Source organism: Equus asinus, chromosome 1, assembly GCF_041296235.1.
Source record: "Equus asinus isolate D_3611 breed Donkey chromosome 1, EquAss-T2T_v2, whole genome shotgun sequence".
NCBI classification, from domain to species: domain Eukaryota; kingdom Metazoa; phylum Chordata; class Mammalia; order Perissodactyla; family Equidae; genus Equus; species Equus asinus.
Window position 1 is genome coordinate 159,064,145 of NC_091790.1, and position 25,664 is coordinate 159,089,808.

General features: G+C 42.5%; 1 protein-coding gene across 7 annotated transcripts in view; it reads left to right on the forward strand.

Annotated features, from left to right (window-relative positions):
• Positions 1 to 25,664, forward strand: part of CREB5 (cAMP responsive element binding protein 5) — a 396,047-nt gene that overhangs the window by 96,992 nt on the left and 273,391 nt on the right. The gene's annotated exons all lie outside the window — the stretch shown is intronic.

Consider the following 25,664-nt stretch of genomic DNA (forward strand, 5'->3'; position numbering starts at 1 on the left):
CACCAGTATTTCCTGTTCAGTTGTGACTGGGTAAGGTAATGATCAAAGTACTAATGTATTCATGAAGCATATTCAGGTCCTCATGTGACATGTTCAGCATGTTATTAATGATACTTTGATTTTGGTCCCTTTAGTTAACAGGGAATAATTATAGGTGGTGTTGCCAATAACTGGGTCCCCCATTTTAAATGCAGAGGAATACATTATCAAGAGAGACAAAAAGAGAGTTGGGAGACCCTCACTAAGGACGACCAGCGGTAGGAGTGACATGTTCTGGCTCCTCCTCTACCTCTCTGACTATTCTGTCTCTGCCTCCTCGTCTTTTGGCTGTATCTGCTCTCAGATGGTTTGTTTATACTTTCTCTTCAGAGAACTCATACATTCTCAGAGCTTAACCATCGACTCCACCCAGACAACTCTTTTATCCAAACATCTAGTCCTCACCTTGGACTTGAGTATTAGTCTCAAATCTTCAGCTGTTATCAACATTCCCATTTGAATATGCCACTGTATATTCCGTTGCTAATATTCTGTATATTGCTGTTCTTAACTCAACTTGCCTAAAACTGCCCTCAGGGCTTTCCTGTACAAACTCACTGCCCTGTCTGACTCCCCTGGTCTGTCAGAGGCTTATTTCACCCACCCGCCACAGGGGTCAGCTTCACCTTCCCACCCTCCTTTGCCCCACTCACTAGGTCTCGTCAACTTTCTTAGGGGAGAGTCCTCGTATCTCCCCTTTGTTCTCTATCACCTCGATTCTGGACCATCATCACTTCCTACTGGGTGATTGCTGCGAATTCCAAGAAAGTTTTTTGACCTCTAACATAACTTTAAAGAACTATCTAGCATTTAGTATTATTGCCAAATTGAATGCATTTTTTAAGAAATTAAAACTAACTGAAATGTTTACAAGTAAAAAACAAGTTCTTGAAGCTGTTTGCCTCTCACTGGTGGTTAAGTTAGAAGTTCCTCCAAGTATTGTCATTGTTGAAAGGTAGAGGGTTTGGTGTGCGATGTCATAAGTTTATAAGGGAGCTGTTAAACGTATCTTGATTCTATGACATTCTGTGCGTAGAGTACATCTAAAAGGACCAAAGCAGGGATGGGGGGACACTAAGAAAAAATAAAGAACCAAAATTAGCCAAAACCCCAGTGGAGCCCTGAAGCTCCCCCACTCCCCAGGCACTACAGTCAACCCAAAGTCAGGCTGTGAGGACCCTTGTTGGGCTTGCCTTCCCATCAGGCAATCTTACCGTAGCTGAAAATGAGCCCAGTTGAATTGTTTGGCTGGGAGATCCTCACTAGAACAATTATGAAGCTCAGCGTTAAGGGCCGAGAAAAGGGCCTCTTTTCCCAGCAGGAGACTTTCTCATCAGGGGGATTTTTCTGTTCCAGGTTGGGTTGGGTTTTCAGTTGGCTAAAATCATTCCTTACCTGTCCGAGGCAAGCAAGCCAGGCTGGGATTTCAAGGTGTTGACCCAAATGGAATCACAACAGTGAATAGCTGCTCTCCTCTGAAGGAATCACTTTCCATCTGTGAGTAATTCAGGACTTCCAACACGCCAGACAGGCACCGAGAGGCGGGTGTGTACCTGGGCACAGGAGGCCTTTCCATCTGCAGGGGAAACTCATACTTGTCCTCTTCAAGGCCCTGCATTAATGCTCCCAAAGGCAAGCAGGAAAACAGATCTGTTTTCTGGGCCGGATTAAAACAAAATGACTAAAAGATGAAGCTTCCGTTCTAGGCAGAAAACAGCACTCATATTTGTAAAATTGGACCAAATGTTAGACTCAGTGAGCATCTGCAGCTAAGAATCACTTACCCGGGCCCCTTACAGAGATGTGAGAAAAAAACTGACATTGTAAAAAGAGAAAAGGAAAATAATATAATAGTTGCAAGAGTCTCTGCCTCCATCATCTCATAAATCCAGGTGAACATTAAGTACGATTTGGCGCAGGTATGGGAGTGATTTACTCCGGGAACCCAGCTTTAGCATTTGCGTGCTGTTAAGTTATTACCATATTGATAAGGCTGAGGCCGGGAACTGGGATTCCGAGCATTCTTCCTGTCTGTGTTTCCAGCACGTTGGCTGTCAACTCAAACCCGTGGTGCAATTACAGATTTTAGTATCAGAACCCTAGAGGGACGTTTTCCTTGTTCTTCACTGAACCGCCGCTAAAGCCCAAAGGCCTAGGAGAGTTTGTGAGATGGTGGATTTTTTCCCCCCTGAATCACCTGTACCATGTGCCTACACTTTGGGGAACTAGCTGTTTTGGTGACTCAGAGGGGCTCACAAGCTGGTTGGATTGGAGGTGAGGTCAGGTCGTTCTCTTGGGTAGCCATGTACAGTGTCGCTTGCTCCTATCATTTGGCTGGGATGATCCTTGAATCCCAGGTGTGACAGGATATCGGCTGCAGTCTTCTCCAGAACATCACTGGGCGTCACTTTGTTCTTTGCTTTCTGGGATATTAAAGGCTATTTTTAGCCTATTTGAACCTATGACTGTTCTGTGTTATAAGGCCAGTTCTCTCATTTGGCTCTAGAATGAAGTGGAATGCCAAAAGGACTTTACTCTGAGCATCTCCTCTAAGCACATATTTTCTGATAAAACTCACTAGCATTGGCACAATCAGACTGTTGTGTATGTCGATAATATTTTGACCTTTGACCTGAAGGCAAGTGTGAACTGTTTTATTTGACAGTTTTGGATCCAGAAGGAGGGATAGTCCCACCTGCAAGCTCTCCCTTCATTGCCTGGCACTGTGGGGGCTTCCCCAGTGCTCTCTGTAAAGTGAGGTGAACCTCGCATTTTGAATTTAGTGTGGCTGCAGCCACAGGCATGCCTGGGATGTGAGTTACGTGCAGAGTACACCATCTGTTCTATGAAAACTTGAAAGTTGATCACAGTGCTGTCCGAATCCAGCCTGCGTTGGTGCCGGGTGTGGCCTTTTTCTGTGGCTTTATGTTTGGGTGGGGGCTTATTTGGGCTCTGTAAGCAGTCATGTCCCCAAAGAAGAAAAGCAGGCGTGTTTTGTGTAGATGTCGGTTGATTGACTACAGATGATGCAACACTGGGCATTTTGAATCACAGCCACTCTCAAAACAGTCGTCCCCCTTCCTGGCTTCTCCCGGTATGATTTGTTATGCACAGAGCTTAGGAACTTTCCCAGAGGATTTATGAACGTGAGGCTTTTGCTGGATTTGTTGGCCCGGTTGGCCCAGGCGTTCCTCTCCTTTCCAGGGTAAGCCTGGATTCCACAGTGCTCTAGAATGTGGAGTGCATGTGGGCCCCACCCTTCTAGCCCCACTTGGTTGGTCCCCAAGTGGCCAGAAGGGAACAAGACGGTCCAGAATTCTGGCAGCCTTTTTCTGGCGTGATATGCCAAAGTGTGATTTGCAGTGTGATAGCCCTGTGCTGCTGGTCCACCTGAAAATGACCTCTCCACTCTTCCGGTGCTATTCACAACAGCCCAGGCATGGGTTGTGGAAAAGTAATGCAGGGTGTTGTCTGAATTTAGGACAAGGGCAAGAAACCCGGACTCCATTCCATCACTCTCTAAGTCATGCATGACTTCATTTTCTCCCAGCCAAACTGGGGCTTTTAACAACCTTGGGTTTATACACATACATAGTTCAAATATATTGAGATCTGGGGAATAGAAAATAAAACTCATTCCTAGATAGACAGTGATAGATGCACATATCTCTACAGCATCTCATCTCAAATGTTCTTTCTGATGTTGGCTGAAAGAAGTGGCCCTGGGAACAGAAATCCAAACTCCATGGGTGTGAACTTAGAGTTGATTTACCATTAATGGTGACAGATTTGCACAGAGCCAAACACATGTGCCCTCCCACGGACCCCCTTGTGACCAACGGCACATATTGCCAGACAGCTGGCAAGGGCCGGGGTGCAGTCTGTGCTTGCGCGAGAGAGGAGCTGCTGTGACCTCATTAGTGCTATTTCTTCCCATTGAGCGCAACAGGCACAGACTACAGCCACCAACGCTGTGCTCCTGATACAGAGCACAGGTGTATTTTACAGAAAAACGATCTGTTAACAACACTGATGGAATAGTTCAAGCATTATTTTCTGTTCTGAGATTTTCCATTTTGCCCTTCCTAAAGGCTACTGCTGTTTGACAAAATCTCATGAGGCTGCAGCAAACCTGCCTAATTCGTGTAACAGTGGTTTGTCATTGTAAAAGAGTATTGAGATGTCACATTTGTGCTTCACTCGAACTGCAAATGGATGTGTAGAGAATTGCCCGCGAAGCTCAGATAGACAGGGACTGGTATGTCTCTGATCTTTGCGTGTGGGTTGGCATTGGAAGGGAGAGTATGAATGGTGCTTTGTGTGTATGCTAGGAATGGCTTTAAAGGAACTTAGCCACTAAAATACTTTGCTTGGATGTTTTGTGGAATTTATTCAGCTCATCCTCCTGGACTTACTGGCTTTTTATCAAAGAGTGAATACCACTCCCACAGAGCCATGCCCTGTGAATATGAAATGGTTGACTCGGTGCAGTTTTCAAACACCCGTGTGTGACTTTCTGTGCTCGCACACTTCTACCCAGTTCCTCCTCCCTTGTTTCGAAGTCACAGCATTTACTTCCTCATCCCTTGCCTAGGGTGTCTGTGAAGACCCTCTTTCAAGTTTGCCACTGAGATCATTTGACATATTGGCCAGGCGGAGCATGAGGTGGGGGCAAAGATGACTAATATTTGCATTCCCTTTTCCTTCCCATAGAAAAGAAGAGACTGTCTGATATTTTAAGGGGTCCTCATTTTCTACACCCCCCTGGCAGAGGTAACATGCTCCTAGTGCCAAATACCTTTCCCAACAGCTGTTTGATGATTCTGTGTCACTGGGCTCCCTGTAAAATCAGGCATATCCTTTTAATTACCTGTTCATATTTCAGTGATGCTGAGCCCCGTGGCACAGAGAGAGGGGATAAGCCTTCATTGTAATGGATTTTTAGTAAGACTATCTCTGAGATAAGAGTTCTAAATCTTGGCAGTCTCTGTAGAGCACACACTTTGTGATTGCACACAAATTCTTGGCTCCCCAGAGCCGTGTTGTAAATGGAGTGCACTGCACGGGGCTGCGTAATAAGATACTGCAGATACATTGGAGAGCAAGGTGCACTTTTGCTTTATTTATGAAGATAGACATGCTGGTTGAGGGCTTAATCACAGCTGATAAATCATTTTAAGAAAGCCTATTAGAACCATATGCTGATTTTTTGCATTAATATAGTGTGTCTGTTTCCAGTCTAATAAGACAGGGTTTTCTCTCATGCTTTCTGTGTCCCTCCAGTGTGGACTATTTATCTGTTTAAGTGGTATCACTTGTGTGGGAGCATTTATCTCTTTAAGAGGTACCATTAATAAAAGAAGGTGAAAGGAAAGGAGGAAGGAAAAATGAGTGAAGGCGCCCATTGCACCACGCCTGTGTGTGCGCGCGCACCCTTGCGTGTATGTGTGTGTGTTTGTGGTATTACAAAGGAAAGAGTCAAAAACCTGAGAACAGGAAACATCTCAATTAGAGTTTCGGAAGACCGTGGATTGGTCTTCACCCGGCATAAGGTAGTCATTTCAGCCCAGGTGGTTATAATACTATACTAAAAGATTATCTGACTGTGGGGGGGTTGTGTGTGTGCACTGACATTTTGGTTACCTCACTTCTCCCCAAGCTAGCAGAGGTCTGCCCCAGGAACAGGTCCCAAAGCTCTTTAATGAGAGCCATATTGGGGCTTCAACTCTGAGCCAAGTTCTGTTTATCACTAATTGCAGGGGTGCCTCGCAGATCTTTTCTATTATTTCCTGATTGTACCCCTGCTCTTTTTATTATCTTGCCAAAATTCAAACAGTAATAATTGCATGATTTATTGTTTATTTATAACCCCTTCTGCTGCGTCAATCACTGTATTTAATACATTTTAAAACAGCAATAGCTTTTACTAAAGAACTGTATTTCTTTTCCCTTCCACAGAGAAGTCAAGTATTTGGGAATCTCACTTGGTATTCTTCAAAGCACTTCCATAGTACTCCTCCAGAATCCTGTGTTTCTGGCCATATAAATAAGGGCTGTTTTTGGTGCACAAAGAGAGCTTGTGTGCCAGGAAGATGTTTTAGGAAAGGAAATGAATTTATCCTTTAGGATTACATCCAGGTTGGGTTATATGACTCCTCAATTTCTTCCCACTCACAGTTTCCATGATTCTCTGAAAACAGAGTTTAGAGATAAGAGAAAGGCCCATTTTATACAAGTTAAGACATAGTGGGGAAATATGACACCAAATTATTAGAAATTGAGATTATATACTAGTGATACTAAAATTCACTCCCATTCATTGGGTTCCTACTATTTGTCAGGCACAGTTCTAAAAGTTTTGTTTATATTATTCCCTGATCATCACAACAATCCTGTGAGGGATGTTTTTACTCTCATTTTACACAATAAGGAGTTAAAGCTTAAGAGTTTAAATAATTTGCTGAAAGCCACAAATCTAGGAAGCTGCAGATCCAGTATTTGTGTATAAAACTGTCTGCTTGAAAATTCATATTCTTCCCACTACTTCAGATTGCCTCATCCTGTCTTTATTTTCTTATGGTACATATATGTTTTAAGGTACATTCTAATTTACTTTTTAAAAACTGTTCAGTGGAAACTTTGCAAAACATCAAGCTGTGCTTAACCTCCACAAACACATGAAAAAAATCTGGATTGCACTCACTACATCCTGGTCTTTAAAAATTCTTCCATAGGCTTCCAGTCTCAGCTCCACATTCTTCCATGTCCTGTAGCTGTGGCTACAGACAGCATGGCTGGCCCTGAAACTTCAGAAAAAAAGGCAACTTGCTCTCCATACTGCATTTTTCAATGTGACCAAAGGCATGCAGCTCACCAGGATTGCCTTGCCCACCAAAATACAGATTCCAGTTCCAAACCACGCATGGTACAATCCTCTCATCTTTAGCGTTTTGTGAGCGACATCCTCTTGCTATAGAACATTTCCTTCCACGCCTGCTCCTAGTGACCACTGCTTTCCTGGAATACAATGAACATTTCTTTAGTGGAGATGTATTTGGAGCTTACGTTAGGTTCTAACAGAGTAATACCTGTTCTAATGACTGCCTCTGGGAGAGCATCCTTAGGAGAATGTTGCTGTGGTCTCTGAGAGCATGGCCTTGAGATTCAGGGGGGTTGCTACACCATTACTTCTGGGTGTCATAGGAATTTTGGTAGTAGGGTAAAGAGTAATTGCTGGCATATAAACTGTGGTCAGTGTTATATATTTAAATGTTGGATTTTAAAGGAAAACTTTGCCATGTACCTTCCTTTCACTGCCAACTTCCACCACTGGAAATGATTCTATTATGTCCTCCCAATTCAAACTAACAAACTTTTATTGAGGGCTTAATATGTCCCAGGTGCTGTGCTAGATGGGCCAGGCGCCAAGGCTGCATTCTAGTGGGGGAGCTGCTAGTCTTGGGGTGGGAAAAGCTTGGCTTTCACGATGGGTCCTAAGCTCCTCTGGGATCATGTGTACAGTAGAAACAGCAATGGCTGTGGCTGCTCAGTTTAGCTGCATATTCTTCCTGATCTGATGCTGACTGAATTGACCAGTTTTCTCTTTTGTATCATTCTCTCTCTTGTGTCTTTTCTGCTCCAGCAAGATGGAATGTCTCCCTTCTCTAAACCTATCTGTGGCTTCCCCACCTCATTGTACTTATGCATACAGTTATCTCCACCTGGGAATTTTTCCCCTTCTCCTCATCTTTGACTAAATCTAACCTGTCCTTGAAAGCCCATGTCAAATGCCACCTCTATGAAGCCTTCTCTGATTTCCCCTCACCTGATGCAAGCTTGGCCTACCCTGAATTCCCATAGTGCTTTTCAAGCACTCCTTATGGTACTTCTAACTGCCTGTTTTATGCTCTGGTATTTGCTGTGTTCTCCTATCTCCCCCTGAACTGTGAGCCATGTTATTGCAGGACTCTGCCTGTCCCCTCTGTCACTCCCAGCACCATTGCCTTACAAGTGGAAGAAGCTCCGTGAAGAGTTGTTGGAATGGGTAAATGAATGAACATGAGTGAGTGAATGAATATCCTTACACAGCAAGATTACATTACATGGCTTATCCGAGGCAAGGAGAACTGAAGGGCCTTCTACCTCCAAGGAGAGATGTCTCTTAAAGACTTTCAGTATCCATTTTCTTTTCAAGAAATTTGCCAATTTGTGAAGAGCCTCGGATGAGTGAGGATGAGAAATACTCAATAACATAGTTATTGGTTAATAGCCATACTGTTTAGAGAATCTTGAAGTGATAGCAAGAAAGCTTTGAATTAGAAATTCATCTATTCATTCAACAAAGTTTTATATGTGTCCGTCATTGGGATACAATAGGATATCACTCAAAATGCCAGCACTTATAATAAAGTGTGACAAATGTTTTGTGCCATAATAGTATAAAAGGGCTAAGCTAAAGATTTACTAGCCCAGTATTGTGTGCGTGTGTGTGTGTCTATTTATGGTGGGGAGAGTGGTAGGGTAAGTCTTGGTTAAGTAACCTAACATTATGGGCCTTGGTATTTTCATCCATAAAATGGTGCTAATAATTACTTATCTTTTAGGGTGTTGTTGATGATAAATGAAACCTCAAATGTAAAGCACTGTACTGTGTATGCAGTGGTGCTCAATAATTCCTGTTCTCTTCCCCTTCACTCTGCATATACTCAAGGATCACAGGCTGCTGAGACTTTAGTGCCAAATCTGGGATGGGAAATTAAGCAAATACTCTACGCCCATAATTTTTCCTGGATTTTAGGTGGTAGTTGTGACTCAGAAGTCCCTTTCATCACTGCTATGGGCCAAGAGACTCAAACCTTCCAAACGCTTTAGTCAGAAGTCAGAGGCGGGTTTAGCGTCTATGATCCATACCCAGCAGGAGATAGTCTTTCTGTTGTTACAGGTGATTCTTATATAAATCAAAAGTCTCAGGGCTCCCCCAACACTTCCTTTCATAGCCCAGGTAATGCAGTATACCCACTATTTATTTTTAGGAAGGTTTGGCAGATGTTGGCTGGGCTGACTTCCAGGCCAGAAAAAACATTCAAGGATGATTTCTTCAGTGCAGTATAATAGAAGTTTCCACGAGGCGAATTGAAATTAAACTTTAAGATCTTTAGAACATACTCTCCTATTCCTCAGTTACTTATCCACGAAACTGTTGATCCCACCAAAGCCATCTCACTCTGCCTTCTTTGGCATTTGAGTAACTTCCTGGAAAGACATTCCTCTTCCAGTGTCTGCATGTTCAGGACTACCAGAGTTTTGGTTACTACAGAACATTGTTGGGAAAGAAAAATAAACCCTCTCTTCGGGCAGATCCACCATCAAGGCTGAGATCACGGTTTAGGCAAGTTTGGCCTGATTGGAGAAACAGTCTGTGCAGCCATGTGGGCCTGCCAAGCTGGAAGTTTCAAGGGCAGCTTTGCACAAAAGAGGTGCTGCCTGCCTGCCAATCCTGGTCCTTCTGGGGTAGGGGTCCAGGAGAAAATACTAGTCCATGCACAGATCCACACAAGCTTGGAGCACAGCTTTAACCATATAGTTCATTCTTTTTCTTGTTTCCTTTTTTGTCACAGATGTTACAGACCCAGTATTGCAGGGCCTCCATACTGTACTTAATGGCATCTAAATCATCTGTACCTTGTTATTCCTGTGCCAGCAGATGTTTAACATCTGGACATGTACTCTGCACCCCTTACTGAGAATGGTAAAATTGTGAAATATTAAATCAGTGATAGTGGCAGAATCTTGACTTTTCCACCTTGTATCAGAGGAGGGCAACTCGTCAGGGAGTTAGAGCTGAGATGTGGCATACACCCTGGCCCTTTTGTGCAAACATGATTAGTTGCAGTGAGGTATGCCTAAGTGGGCTCTTCCAGTTTCCAAGAACTTGTTTTGGACCGTCACAACCACAGTTAGTACTACCCCTTCCTAAGTAAAAACTGAATGACCAACTTTCTGCTCCAGTAAGAGCCTGTCCTCCTGTCTTTCCTTTTGCTAATGGAACCAAATATCCAAAGGTCAGTGCCACACAACTACTTCTATTTCAGTGTCTACCGAAATGCCTTCCTTAAAAAACTGCTCCTGAGAACTATGCTGCATCAGAATCACCAGCCTCACCTGGGAACTTGCTAAAAATACAAGTTCTGGGACCCTATGCTAGACGGATGCTGTAAGTCTGGGTGTGGCAAGTTCCCAAGTGATGCTGATGCTGCTGGTCTGGGGACCACACTTGGAAAACCACCGCTCTAAGAAAGCTGCCACTCCAAGAATTCCCTTGTCAAATATGTTCACTGTTTGTTTAGTCTTACCCTTCTCTTGGGCATTCACAATGTGAGTTGGCATTTTTAAAGACTCTAAGAAGTCCTGCGTTGAATCTTATTCAACCCATCATTTTTCTAACATTATTTGACTATAGAACTCTTTTTTTGCTGTGGAACAGCCATTAACATCCCACGGAGCTATGATCCATTGGAACCTACTTTGTACGACTGTAATGGAAAAAGTTTGATTATCCAGACTTACTGGTTATGTGACCTTAACTAGTCACTTACCTTTTCTGAGCAACTATTTCTATGCACCTTGCAAAGTTTTGGTGGGATTTAGGCAAAATTACATAAGAGTCTAGCATGTTGCCTTGTACCTTGAATATACTTAAATGGAAAGTATGTTTTGTTTCGTTCAAGTCAGATTTATGTCAATATTTGCTCTACCGATACTTTCTCTGAATGTACTGACACATCAGGACATTTTGAATATATCCAAAGATTTCTTGAAACTTGATGCCCATAGTTTCTATCTGTCTATAAATGAGTGGATCTTCTTGGTATGGCTATCATTGAGTCAGCGTCAATGTTTCTGTAATTGTCAAGGGGACTATTTCATGATGAAGAAAAACAACCAACAGGATAGTTTTTGAGGATACTGTGACATCAAGCGTGCTTAGCATTTCAATTCTAAATTATGTGAAAGTAGTTTATAAGCTTCGATGTGCTATGAAAGTGAGTGATTATAATTATTATTACCTTAACAATGTTTTAGGTTAAAAAATAAAAGGCTTGCCATTGCAGAATAGGTGTATTTCTCACTTTTTGAGGAAGAATATGGTATTTCTTACTGTTCTTTGGCCATTATCGTCTGACCATTATCCACCTCAGAATCTCTTTGGGGGCCTCCATAACTTGAGGACTCTTCTGGGCCTGCTGCTTTAAGGCTGGACCCCAGAGAGGCAATGAGATGTTAGAGCATCAAATGACTTTGCGGTAAGTCTCCATAACCAAGGAAACACCCCAGTCCTTCTGAGGCAACAAACTTGGAGGTGGGGGAATGTTGTTTTTGAGGAAAGGCAACGGATTCCCAGTTCTTCTATGGAAGCAACTCTAAAGCCATGGTCTGAAGCATCCAACTGGTTTCCATAACTTAATCCTGTGATTTACTGGGTTATGTTCATAGGTTCCCCAGACCAGCTGGCCTCCTGGAAAGAGATAGGCTCCAGTTTTTGTCCCCCAAAATGCATCGACTGTGAAGCTCAGCTGGTCAACAGCTCAGGCAATGCCTGAGGCCCAGAGAGTAGATGCTTAGGGTGGAGAAGGGAGCCTTTTCAGTGTGGCTCCCTGCAGGGGGCCCTGTTGGCAGGCAGAAAAGGGTGGATCAGGAAAGTAGGAAAAGAGTGAGGCAAGGGGAAAAAAAATCACAGATGTCCCAAGTTTCCATAATTTTATCAAAAAATTTTCCATGACTCATCTTGTGACTTTTCCCCAAATTTAATATGATAAAACCACGGCCCTAAGTATAATTAAATGCAATTACCCAAGAGTAGGAGGGTGGTGCATTTTCACCAACCTCTTGATTCCCTCAACCACCCAATCCAAGGTGGGAAAAATAAAGAACAAGGGTTGTCTCTCTCCCTTCTTCCATCCTCACTCGCCTCGCTCTGGGACCCTCTAAAAGAGGAAGCAAAACAGAAGGCGTCGCAGAATAATTCCCTCCCACTCCAAAGTAGTGAAATAAAGTGAAAGCTGCATAGATGGAGCTGGAGGACTATGGTCTTTTGCTCATTTGTTGTCTCAACCTAACTTCATGATATATTCGGCTCCAACACACTTTGCGTTACCTTTCCACACGGTAATCTGCCGGGAAAGTTTCCTTGATGGTGGAGGCATTTGGGACACCTGATAATAACACTGGCTACTGCTTACTGAGCACTTCCTGTCTGCCAGGTGTCTTAGATACATTTCTCTTTTCCTGATAAGAGGTCCACAGGCAGATTTTATCACCTACAATTTTACTGATGAGAAATGAAGCTCAGAAATTGAGTTTCTTGTTCTTCATCACTCAGTGGCAGAGCAGGAATTTAAGCTAAGACTGTCCAATTCCAAAAGTCCCCTCTGATGCTGGAAGGAACAGTGGTGAATGGAACAGGACAAAAGCAGTTCAGAGTTGCCGTTATTGCTTTTGAATGCCTGCAGACTGTTGGTCACAGGCTCCCAATCCACCCCCGACCCTTGTTTTCCTCACTACACCGGATAAGAAGGGTCGTACTTGGCCTGAAAGGTGTTGAAAGACTTGCTGCTGCGTGCAGCTCATCGAAGGGGCCGAGGTTTGCCATTGCTGTGACCTGGGAAGGTGCTGTGGTCCAGCTGGACCCCTCTCTAGACGCTTAGGGGTGGCTCGGGCTGCTGTCCAGAGTGTACTAAGCCATAGCCAATGTCAAGGGTTCCTAATGTCCAAGCAGGAAACTGTGACTGAAAAGCTGAAAAAACATATGATCCCATGAAAAGCCGCCTCTGGGGAAACAAGCCATTAGTCAGCCTTATTTATTTATTTTTCCTTCTTGCCGCAAAGTTCAATACATACGAAGGAGCTGTGATTATCATATAAAAGGCTATGCAAAATTGCCCTCCCTGTACGATGCTGAAGAAAACTTTACCCTGGCCCAGTGCCACGCTTAGCTTTGTTTGTGTTCTTCAGATTCCGAATGCTTTGACCACAGTTGTGATGGCCCACATCGGAGCACAAGTGTCTCCAAATAAACAAGCAAAGCTGGAACTCTCCAGAGTCCCCTCTCATCTCCACCAGTACTTCTGCCTTTTATCCTGTCTGATGACAGAGGCTGGAGGAACGGGGTGGCGGTGGCTTTATTAAGACAAGATCTTCTGCAGGAAAAATGTGCTTAATGAGCTTAGGAAATACTTTGTGGTTATGAAAGAGTAATAAAATTTCCGCTTTCTTGGGCGAGATCAGGAAACCTTGACTGTCCACTCTGAGTTTTTGCCAGTTTTGCTTGGGAATGTGTTTTTGGAAGGTCAAATGGTTTTTTTTAATGGGTGGCAGGAAAGAGGCACAATATAATCTTTTGAGGAAAGCCCCATGGTCAATCCATGGCTGCAAGATAACCATGCCTTCTGTCCTTTAGCGATCTCTTGGTACTGGAGCTATCTAGTTTTTCTTTCTTACCACCTGTATTATTGTCCTAGGGCTGCTGTAACAAAGTACCACACACTGGGTGGCTTAGAACAACAGAAATTTATTGTCTCACAGTTCTGAAGGCTGGAAGTCTAAGATCAAGGTGTCAGCGGGATCGATTCCATCTGAGAGCTGTGGTGGAGAATCGCTTCCATACCTTGCTTCTAGCTTCTAGTGGTTTGCTCTGATGTTGGGGTGTTCCTTGGCCTGTAGACACATCACTCCGATCTCTACCTTCATATTCATATGGTATTCTCCTTGTGGGTGTGTCTCTATCCAAATTTCCCCTTTATAAAAGGACACTAATCACATTGGATTAGGGGCCCGTGCTACTCTCTCTTAACTCATTACCTCTGCAATGACCTTGTTTCCAAATAAAGTCACATTCTGAGATACTAGGGGTTAGGACTTCCACAAATGAATTCGGAGGGAGACACAGTCAATCCATAACACCATCTGACAGACTTATCTGAATTTTCTTTTACATAGGAATTCTGAAAGTAGGCCAGTAGAAGGGGATATGAAGATCCTAACTGAAAACTGAGGTTAAAACTTTATCAGTGGAGGGCCAGCCCCAGGGGCCTAGTGGTTAAGTTTGGCACGCTCTGCTTCAGCAGCCCAGGTTCAGTTCCTGGGCATGGACCTACACCACTTGTCTGTCAGTGACCATGCTCTGGTGGTGGTTCACATACAAAAAGAGGAAGATTGGCAGTGGGTGTTAGCTCAGGGTGAATCTTCCTCAGCAAAAAATAATAATAATAATGCCAAAAAAAAAAAACCTTTATCACTGGAAAATTATTGGTTCCATTTGAGACTCCAGTATTTGCTTGTGAAGCAGGGTTTTGTAGGGTTGGGGGTAGCCAGTGCCATATCATGAGGACACTCAAACAGCCCTATAGAGAGGTCCGTGTGGCTGGGAACTGAGGCCTCCTGCCAAAACAGCTGCATGAGTGACCCATTTTGGAAACAGATCTTCCAGCCCCAGTCAAACCTTCAAATGAGTGCAGCCCCAGTTGACATCTTGACTACAGTCTTATGAGGGACCCCAAGCCAGAACCACTCAGCAAACTGTACTGAATTCCTGACCTAGAGAAACTGTGAGGTTACAAGTGTTCATTGTTTGAAGCCATTGAGTTTTGGGGTAATTTTTTATGCAGCAAGAGAAATCTAATACAGGTCCTACCACCCCAACCCTGGAAAAGTAAATCTGTATCTACTTTGTGAACAATATTATCCTGACAACATCAAGGGGAAAAGAATCCCAGACCCACAGTGCCTCAGGCCTCAGGGGTAAGAAAATTTTCTGTTTTTGTTTGTTTATATTTTGAGGAAAATGTACTTCCAAAGTGATTGAAAATAGATACGTTTTATTGACTATGAGCATATTAGGCTAAAGTGGTGACTTTGTCCATTTGAGCAGCAGGATAGCATAATGGTAAGAACACAGAGTTCAGAGCCAAACTGTCTGTGTTCAATCCCAGCTTTTACCAACTGTGCAAACTTAGGGAAGTTACTGTACCTCTCAGCCTTAGTTTTCTCATTGGTAAAGTGGGATAATAGTAGTAATAACATCTATCGCATAGAAAAGAATTAATATAGGCAATAACTTAAAACCGTGTTCGGCCCATAGTAAGATTGATTCCTTATTTTTGGGAACACAGGGGTAGGAAGATAATACTTAGGACACAAAATGTCCCAGAGTTGAATTAGAATGCATGTTGAAAGAGGCCACCTTTCAGGAAATGGGAGCTCAGAACTTGTGTGATGAAGGGAAGACCATGTTTTCACAACCTCCCTTCCTCAACCTTTACAGATACATGAACATAATAAACTAGGAGGAAAAGTAACCATCCCTAGCTGCAGAAAGGATACTGAGCCCAGGTGACTTGTTCAGCCTGTAGAACCGTGGAAACTGAGGGCCACGTCAGTTCCAGCAGAGTTGCTGTCCTTCTTTCCTTTCATTTATACCTGCGTGGAGTTGGTGAGCTAAGTCATACCGTCAAGATGTCACATCAGAGAGTGCCACAAGGATTTCTTGAAGGACATAGTGTTTTAAACTCCACTTGATAAGAAGTTTCCCATTCACAATTTCTCAAAGGATAAAGGATATTTTTATGGGATTTTGAGCTCTGCGTTTGACATGACACTCCCTAAGAAGACTTCAATGGGCTTAGCCCTGTATTGGGCAGAGATGGCCTCCTCTTCTGTTCTAAAGGAACTTAAAATTTCTATGCCTATTTTTATTTCTTGGTACAATAACCAAACTTGAGCATATTCTGGGGTGCCCATCCCAAGCCAAAGCCCTGAGAGGTTTCTTCTTGTCCTCTTCCCTCTCCTCCTCCTCCTCCTTTTTCCCCACCCCTCCCCCCTCCATCTCTTTCCCTTCCGCTCTCCCTCCCCCTCCTCCTTCTTCCCCCTCTCCTCTTCCCCACACTCCTCCTCCTTCACCTCTTCCCCTCCCCCTCTCCCTCCTTCTCCTAAATGATCCTATATTGGCTGGGTCAATATCGCTTTTTAAAATAAAAAACAAGTATAAACATTTATGAGTCACGACAACAGGTCAAATTTGGGACTTCAGTGTTTGTTTTTGACACAGAGTTTTTCAGTTACATTCTGGGGACCCAGATCCTGTGACTTAACTCCAGAAAAGCAAATCTGTATCTGCTTTGTGAACAGTGTTATCCTGACAACTTCTGGTGAAAAGAATCTCAGACCAACAGTGCCTCGGGCCTCAGGGATAGGAATTTCCAGAAGAAAAAAAAAGGCATTTTGATCCAGTTGCCCTTCGCATTGTTGTCTCCCTATCCCGTTTGCTAGAGAATTTCCCACTGCCTCTTGGCTCATTCTCAAATTGGAGTGCAGTCTTTCAGAGATTATTCTGTATGCTGAAAGACAAGGAACCCTTTATTAAGCAGAATGGGGAGGCCCTGGCTTCTAGGAAGGGCAGATGGATGCTCTGGCCTCTGTGTCTTAGCCCTGCCCTGCGCCTCCCTCCAGAGCCCCCTCCAGGCTCCTACGCCTCCCAGTGGATACGGGACAACCGTGTGGACCCTTTTACTTAGGCTGAGGGGAGAAGATTATTGTAGGCTGAGCAATAATTAAGGCAATCCCTTCCGTAATTGGGGGCCTCTCACAGAGCTGTTACTGCAGCAAGATGACATTTCCAGCTGGGCCTTCCAGTGTAATGGGGTACTCCTTCTTTACCCACTTTTCTCCAAATATGAGAATTTTCAAACAGGAGCACAAATCTCAGATAATATTTTCTTCTCTTCGTCTCCACTCCTTTCATTTATCTTTCTTTCCTTCACTTATGCTTGTTTAAAAGGCTTGGATTTTCAGACACCATCTTCATGATCACTGTTACAAACTTTTATGTAGTGCTTCCGTATGAGTTCATTTAGTCCTCACAACAACCTGATAAGTCAGGTACTACTGTTTTCCCCATTTTGCAGTCAGAAAAACAAGGCACAGAGAGATGAAGTGACTTTCCCAGGGTCACACAGCTACTGAGTGGCAAAGCCCAGATTTGACCCAACTGGTCTGATTCCAGAGCCTGAGTTCTCAAACCCCTCATGTCCCACATCAATTCCCTGTTATTATTTATGTCTTTTTAGAAATTTGTTCTTCCCTAACAATTTGTTTCTTACCAGAGGGCTTACATACTGCAGCTTCCATTTCAGGTTTCTCCTGGTCCTGGGTGAATTATGCAGTGAGAGAAGGTTACCCTTTGCCAACAGCATTATCCCCGCATTTATACCCTTCCTTAAATAAGACCCAGCACAGTCACACAGGGGCAGCCCTGCTATGAATGCTAGGTCAGGCCTGATTTGATAACAAACGCACACCTTTATGCAGGAGTATTCATACTCTAGGGCTAAACACTGGAAGCTTTGTCCCCTGCTGGCTGCAGAGGTCCAAGTCCTCCTGGTTAAGCTATTTTCTTTAGGAAAGGTGGAGGAAGGAAGGAAGGAAGGAGAGAAGGAGGGAAGGGCGAGAGAGAGAAGAAGGATGATTGGAAGGAAAGAAGGGAGGAAGAGAAAGAGGGAGGGAGGAAGGAAGGGAGGGGCAAGAGAGAGAAGAAAAGAAGGAAGGCAGAGAAAAGCAGAGGAAGGGAAGGAAGGAAGAAGAAAGGGAGGAAACTAATGGAAAGGAGGAAAGAAGGAAGAAAAGAAGAAAATACTAGTAGGCATGGTGACTGTGGGTTTCTTAGGAAAATTACTCTTTCTGCCCTCCTATGTCTGACCATTTCTGTAGCACACTTTCTTCTCTCCTTGGTTGGGCCTCGCTAACTTCTGTCCCACCAAGATTTTACATTTTGAAGCCTCGTTATGTTCTTCAGGTTTCCTATCTAAAAAGAAGGAATGAGAAAAAATATGTTGCAACTTAATTGAAACACATCAGATCAAATCCTGGTTCTGAGCCCAGAGCTGTAAATGGGTCCCTTGGTGACCCTGAGTCTTTCTTGCCGCTGCCGAAGTGTTTATTGTCACAAGTCACTCCTCATAGCATCTTGATTTCCCTGTCTGTGTAATATTGCAGCCTGCCTGAGAAACCAGCCGGCCAGCGCTTGAGAAGCACCTGGAGTCTATAGGGCATACTGGTTTATATTGAGCAGTTTTGAGGACCATTTGGGTTTCTTTCTAGCTTCCTCTTTCTATTTCAAAGATCTAGAATAGTTTCAAGAGAGCAGTGGAAACGAATGCCTTTGGACTTCACAGAGGCTGTACACCATGGCATCTGTAGTTCTCGATCCCCTCTTGGGTCTGTTTGCCACCCCCTGCTTCTTCTCTTCCATTCCATCTCGAGGAATGTCTCCCTTCAATGTCGTCTCTGCTGCCTGACTGCCAAGTCCTGAATCCCCTTCCAGCTCTGAGACTCAGGGATTCTCCTGGTGGTGGCAACTCTGCCCCTGCTGTTTCCAGGCCTGCTCCGGCCCAGACCTCAAGTTCCTTGCAACAGGATTTGACAGCTTCCCAGGGCAGCAGTGTGTTGGTCTGACCAGCCTGGGGGGTGTGGAATCACTTAATGAATAAGCTTCACTTCCGGCATCCAGTCCATGGCCAGTCCTCAGTCTTAAATTATTAACATTATTAATAGTATCAGTACCATTACAAATAATGTCGACCAGTGGTTACTGAATCCCAGGAGCATGGACTAATTGCTTGTGAATGTTGCTTGTTGTCCATCAATAGTATTGATGTGCGCAATCTTATTTAGTTTTACTTAATCCTTATGCAATCCTAAAAAGTAGCAATTTTATGCCCATTTTACAGATGGGGAGACTGAAGCTCAGGGTGGTTAAATAACTAGTTTAATGTCACTCTACCAGTAAGTGGAGAAGCCCACTGCTAACTAACCCTGGTTTGTTTTTCCCCGAAACCAGTCCTACCGCTTAGCCATGCCATTGTATCTCTTACATTACTAGCTGCCACCTATTAAGCATGTACCATGTACCGTAACTGTGCTAGAAGCTTAACGTGTATGCCTTGATTTAATCCTCATAACCATCTCGTAAAGTGGAAGAGTTGGCTCCATTTTTCAGGTAATGAGACTGAGGTTTAGAGAGGCTGAAAATTACCACTCTGGTATATTCACAGAAGTCCAGTAAATGTTTAGATCAGCTCTGAACTTTACCACCAAAACACAAAAGAAGTTTCTATAACATGCATTTAAAGACTTTTTGTTTATCAACATAGCAGTGTCTGCATTTATTTTGAGCACGTGGTCATTTAAATTACATCCTGAGCTAGCTCACCTGATGCTGATGCCTCAGAATGGACGTGGAGAAAATGCACACCGCTGGCAAGACTGGAGGGAGCTGAAGCATAGTCTATTGAGATGAGTGTGGAGGGGGCTAATTCAGGCAGAACTGGGGAGCTGCGCGATGCTCTTTTCAGTGAAAAAGGGGAGAAAATTAGCGAGAGAAACGTGAACTCACGACAAAAAGGTTGTGTTTACAAATCTTGAAAATTCGTAACTGGTTTGCTGGAGGCAAAAAATAAGGATGGTAGTCTGTCGTGAGGAAGGAGAACCGAATCTCCATTTCACGCCCTCTGCGTCATCCTCAGTCTATGTCCATCCTTCTTTTTCTCATTCAATCTTTGTTTTATGTTAAGTGCTTTCGGTAGAGTTTGGGTTTCTAACCACGCACCTGCTGGTTATACCTTATCTTGTTGTCCAGGAAGGTTTAGACCTTTCATTAATAAATCTCTGTATATGAATGTGACCAAGTTCAAGTGAAATATTTTAAAATGTCATTTACAAAAATACTGGGTAAAAAAAAAATCTCTGTGTTGCCTCCGTGGTTTCTTAACTCATTTCAACTAGGCACATGGACCCTGTCGTGTGCTGAAGTCTCCCACATGGCCATTTCCTGAAAGTATTTGTAGTGGAGTGAACAGCATTTACTCAGCTGTAAATCCTCCATTCTGGGCACCATGTAAAGTATTCGGAGGGACAGTTTGGTTCAAATGCCAGTGTTTTACTGTAAAGAACAGTGAGCAGAAATAGATGTTGGTTTTTAAAATTTAAAGCCAAGAAAAAGTTAGAGGTGATGATGTCCTGGAAGAAGAAAGATGTCTGACAGGTATATCTCGTTTTCATGGAGAGGTTAACTATGCGCCAGTGACCATGCTAAGTGCTTTTGTGCTGTTTCTCATGAAGAAACAAACTGCAAAGAACAACTCTAAGGCTGATCCTGCTATTGTCCTCATTTTACGGATAAGGAACCTTGAGAAAGAGAAAGATTGAGCAGCACGCTCAGAGTCACACAGCCAGTCAGGGCTAGAGCTGGGACTTGAAACCAGGTGAGCCCAACGCCAGACTAGACGCTGTCTTTACATTAAGCCGTGAAGGAAATAAGACACCTGTTTGATTCTTGGGTACCCCCCACTGAAGAAAAGTTCATTTTTCAAGAAACTCATAGACAAAAAACAATCCTGAGGCCCAACTTTCCACAGTCTCAGCTGACTCATGGCTACGCTTTCACCATTTCTCTAAAAGACTTTGTGCTGACTATGAATTGGCTAAAAATTCATAGAATAATCTGTTTGTATTCTGGCCACTGTAGCAATGTGTCAGAGAATTGGAAAGAGCACTGAATCTTGGGTCTGAACGCTTGTGTTCAAGTCCCAGCTCCATCCATCGCTGGCCACTGGAACCTTCCACAAATCACCTAAATTGTTAAGTAGTGATAGAATGGTGAATTCTAATACCGCTATCTACTCTACAGGGTTGCTGGGAGATGAAATGAGAACTCTTCTTTGTAAACAAACTCTAAAAACTCTCTACAGTCTATGGAGATTGAGAGGAAAGGATCGAGTCCAACATCATCATAATTTTGAGAACTTGTAAGCTATTGATTAACGGAATTGAGGTGCCATGTCTTTCCTACACATCAGTGGAGTGTACTTAAAAATATTTTAGACTCATTAGAGAAGAAGAAAGGAGAAATCCTGGCTTTGGATTTTAATTTCCTTTTAAGTAGCATCCTAGTATTCAAAGCTAGGAGATTTTGCCATAGACAGTGGCATTGAAACTGTTCCTACCTGCCTGAAAACGCTTGCAGCTACTTCAAATAATGATTCTATAATCATATTTTAGCAGTAGGCAAGATCTGTTTACCCCCCTTCTTTGCAAAACAGCATTTAAAACACTGGGGGAAGACTATCTCTTCTGTCTCCATCTGTCAAGATTTTTTATTTCTTTTGGTGTCAATTTTATAAATTGGGATTGTCTACGAACTTGTCCTTTTAAATAAATTTTCAAACTTATTGGCATAAAGTTTAAGAAGCTATCCTCTCTTTATGTTTTTGTTGTCTGTGGCAAATGTAGCAATGTCCTCTTTTTTATTCCTGATATAATTTATACCTCCACTGTTTTTTTTCCTTGCTTAGTTTTGCTAGGGGTTGATCAATTTTATCAGTATTTTTCAAGAATCAAGCTTTTGCTTCATCAGTTTTCATTATTGTGTATTTGCTTCTTATTTTATTGATTTTTACTTTTATTTTGCATAATTTTCTTCTATTTTCTTTGGGCGTAATCAGCCTTTCTTTTGGTAACTTCTTGAGACGGATACTTAGACCATTGATTTTTTGGCCATTCTTTCTTTCTAATATACACATTTAAAGCTATACACTTCTTTCTAAGCACAGCTTTAGCTATATCCCACAAATTTTGATATATTATATTTTTACTGCGATTCAATTAAAAATATCTTCTAATTTTCACTGTGATTTCATCTTTAACCTATGAGTTCTTTAGAAGCATATTGTTTAAATTCCAAGCATTTGGGAATTTTCTAGTCATCTTTTTGTTATTGATTCCAGCTTAATTTCATTGTGATCAGAGAACGTATTTAACATGATTTTAATTTTTTGAAATTTGCCGAGATTTGCTTTATGGCTTGAAACCAATAACCTGCTATTGCATTGACTTTAACAGTTTTACTGTGCCATCTTTTAGTACTCCTACTGGAAAAGTTATTGTGTATGTCACTGGCAAGTTGTTTAACCTCTCTCTGCCTCAGTTTCTTTGTCCATAAAATGTGGATAATAGTGTCTCCCTCCAAGAGGTCTTGTGAGCATTAAATTTGGTGATATACTGAAAGTTTCTAGAACAGTACCTGGCATATTGTAAGTACTCAGTAAAAGTGAGCTATTACTAATTATTAATTAATTAATATTATGACTGGTTATAGTGTTGGATCTAAGGCCCACTTTGCCTGTTTGCTCTCATTTGCTGCTAAACTGTAAGGCCTGTGTCTTAAATATCGTTTAAGTCTCACAGCATTCCCAAGAGGGTAGGTGCTGTTATTATCTGTGTTTTACAAATAAGGGGATTAAGGTACAGAGTAGGTAAGAAGCTTGAATGGAAAACTGTTTCCTGTGCTATTAGCAACAGCCTGTCCTCTAGTTCACATCTATCTTCCTAGCTCATATTTTATTCCTTACAAATAAAAGAAGTAAATTATTAAGTGTTTCTGGGGTTCTCATCTTTGTCAGATGTTCCCTGTGGACTTCTGCATCCTTCAGACCAGGGGAAGGTGTGTTCCCCAGTTGGTACATAAACCTCACCTCAGCCATTCAGTTTCAGTTTGAGAAAAGGCAGAGTCTCAGAGAGCTGAAAATATGTCCCGGTTCCCAACCGTTAACATTCTCCAAGGACAAAATCCACTGTCGTCACCTTGTGGGAACTCAACAAATGGTGGTTGATGGACTGTCATGGTATCAGTTCTGAAAATAAGCACAGACATTTTTGGTTACCAGCCTACCGTCACCCAAGTTGTAAAGCAAGTGAAATCAACATTCTTTCCCATTCATTGGGCATAAATTGTTATGGCTGTTTCCAAGGATGCATGGTGCACGTGTAATGTGGGAGTCTTTCAGGGAAATTTGACATCAAGCCTAGGGTCTTGAGAGATCAGACTTGAGAGATTGTATTTTCAAGGAACATTGAAGACTTTAGTATATTTTATAAAGGTCATTTCCCAAACTATATTGATGCCAGTTTCTCAACCTACTTTATAATATGGAGCACCTGGTCCTTGCTTAGTGTGATTTCAGAGGGGCTGGTATAATTCTTCTGAGTATCCTAAATCTCCTTGGATGTCCTGGAATGGCACAATTTTATTCCTTTAATATGTTAGCTTGATACTTTGTTTATTGGTTCTAATATGCAATTCTTTGGGAGTGATAACATTAAATTTCATTAATTGTTCATACTGGAGATGAATGAGTTTATTACATTGTATCCTAAGAGCGGTTTTTGGTTTAGATTGAGGAGCGGGGAGAGGAGGAGAATGTAGGTATAATGGGCATCTGGATTTGGGAGCGCCCGGTGGAAGAGCCCGGTAGTCTGGGGCTGGGCATGTGGTAGTGGAGGAGGCTTCATGATTTGCCTGGGGCTGCTGCTGCCCACACTCTCTAACCACATATCCAAATGCCATTTAATTAAATAATTGTTGTAAGCCTTTAGCATCAACACCATTACTGTCATGTCACAAAATTCTGTGTTTGTATTAAAAATTGCTCTTTTTCTGGTTCTTCAGTTGATGGTACGTTTGTATTCCTTCCCGGTCTTAGGCAGCTCTTAGGGTTGTGTCTGATTTTGATGGCAAAAAAATATTGAGAACAGTAAAGTAAGGTGGGACTTTAAGGATGTTGGTAAGAACTGTTTCAGTGGAAGATACCTGGGCTCTTTTTACCCAGTTGCCTCCCTCTGCCATGATACTCATGAGTACGTGGCAGAACTTCTCTTCATGGACCCCCGATGAGCCTACCTGACGGAATAACTCATGCTCTTCATTCTCTCATTCAAATAAACCTGTTGATGCCATGACACCTTGAATGTTCGCATCTACCAGTTCTTTAGTGTGCTTACCAAACGTCAGTTGTATTTATTTGCAAACTGTCAATGCCGATTGTACCTACTGTTGTAACTCCATAACTTAATTAAATAATGTGTACATGAATAAAATATAAGCATGAAAGGAAAGACTTAATTTGAATGCTTGCAAAGGCTTGGTACGGGAGAGTCACTTAGAAATGCTATCAACTTAAGTATGGGCAAGAACTGTGAAAGACTGTGAATGTACTTGTGGAAGTACAGAAGGTTCTGCACTCCGATTGCTTCTCAATGGTCTTTAAGTTCTTGCTCTACTGTTAACACTCTGCAACTAGAAATCATTGACCATACATTCAGGCTGTGGTTTATGCAAGAAAGAACATGCAGAACTCAGTCAGCAGACCCACACTCAGAAAAGGCATTGGTCCTACAGCAGAAGATCAGCAGTGCCTTTATATATTTTAAGTTCACAAAATGTTTGACACACCTGTCATTTTTATGGTCCTTCCCCCTTTATTCAACTTTTTAGCTAATCAGCTAACTGCTTTGTCTCGTGGCCTCTCCTGTAGTTAAAACGGTCTCTCTTGTTGTTCTTTGTCTTGAACTCAAAGGTTAGTGTTAGCCTGACCATTCTTTCTAGTTTCTCTGAGAGTCCTATCCATAATTCTTAATTCTTTAGTCTTTCTTAAGACTGTTTATAGTTTTAGCCTATAGTATCAAATATGCTTATTTGCCGCTAGATGAAGATAATGCTTCTGATACTGCACCAGTAGTAACGTTTGACAAGGGTTTACTTTGTATTCGGACTCAGTACTAAGTATTTATCCAGCATTACCTCACTTCATCCTCACAGCAACTGAAAGAGTCAGTTCCATTACTCTCTCTATTTTATAGGTGATTAAGGCACATAAAGGGAAAGTTGTTGCCCAAAGTAACACAGTTAGCAGGTGGTAGAGCCAGATTCTAACCCAGACTAAATCCAGACCCTGTGCTCATAACCATTGTGCTGTTTATTTTTAAATATCTTAAGTTGTTTTTACTGCGTATCATGCGTATGGCTCCTATTTATAGGGGCAGGGGTGCTGGGGAGCAAAATTCACTACCTGCCAGTGTTCCTGTATGTCCAGAAGGTGATAAAAACTGGTTGTTTCAGACACTGTGTTATCTGCAAACAATTTGTTAAATCTTGTGGAATGTACAGCACTTTGCACCTCAGACCAGTGATCATCGATATAGATGGACATGAGCTCGTGTGTCTGTGTGTGCACTTTGGGTGTGTGTGTGTGTGTGTGCACGATCGCTTGTATATATGTGTCCCCTTTCCCTGCTGCTCATTAATGAGGAACTGGCATTTTAGTGCCCTTTTGTGCCACTGTGTTTTTAACTGCCGTTAAGATAAGGAGTAATGTCCCTCCAGCTGTACATAATAGTGTTGTAATTCCATCAAGGGGCTTTGATAACTTCATAAACCCCGACAGAAAAGCTTGAGTGGATTTTCATGTCACCATAACACCAAGATGGAATTACAGCCTTAATTTACTGGCTGTACATTTTAGGGGGGGAGGTACATTACTTAATGCTAAATCCTGTTAAAAACAAATCAGCTGATGCCATCTGGCTATTTCCCTTTCATAGTGGCATCCCAGCCTTCCCACAGCTTTGGATCTTTGTTCTCCTTCACCCTGCTTCTTCTGATTATTATTTTCTTCGTCATTATAATTACCCTGACCGTCATCATGATGAATATCTTGTATTCATATGGCTTTCTTTTCAGT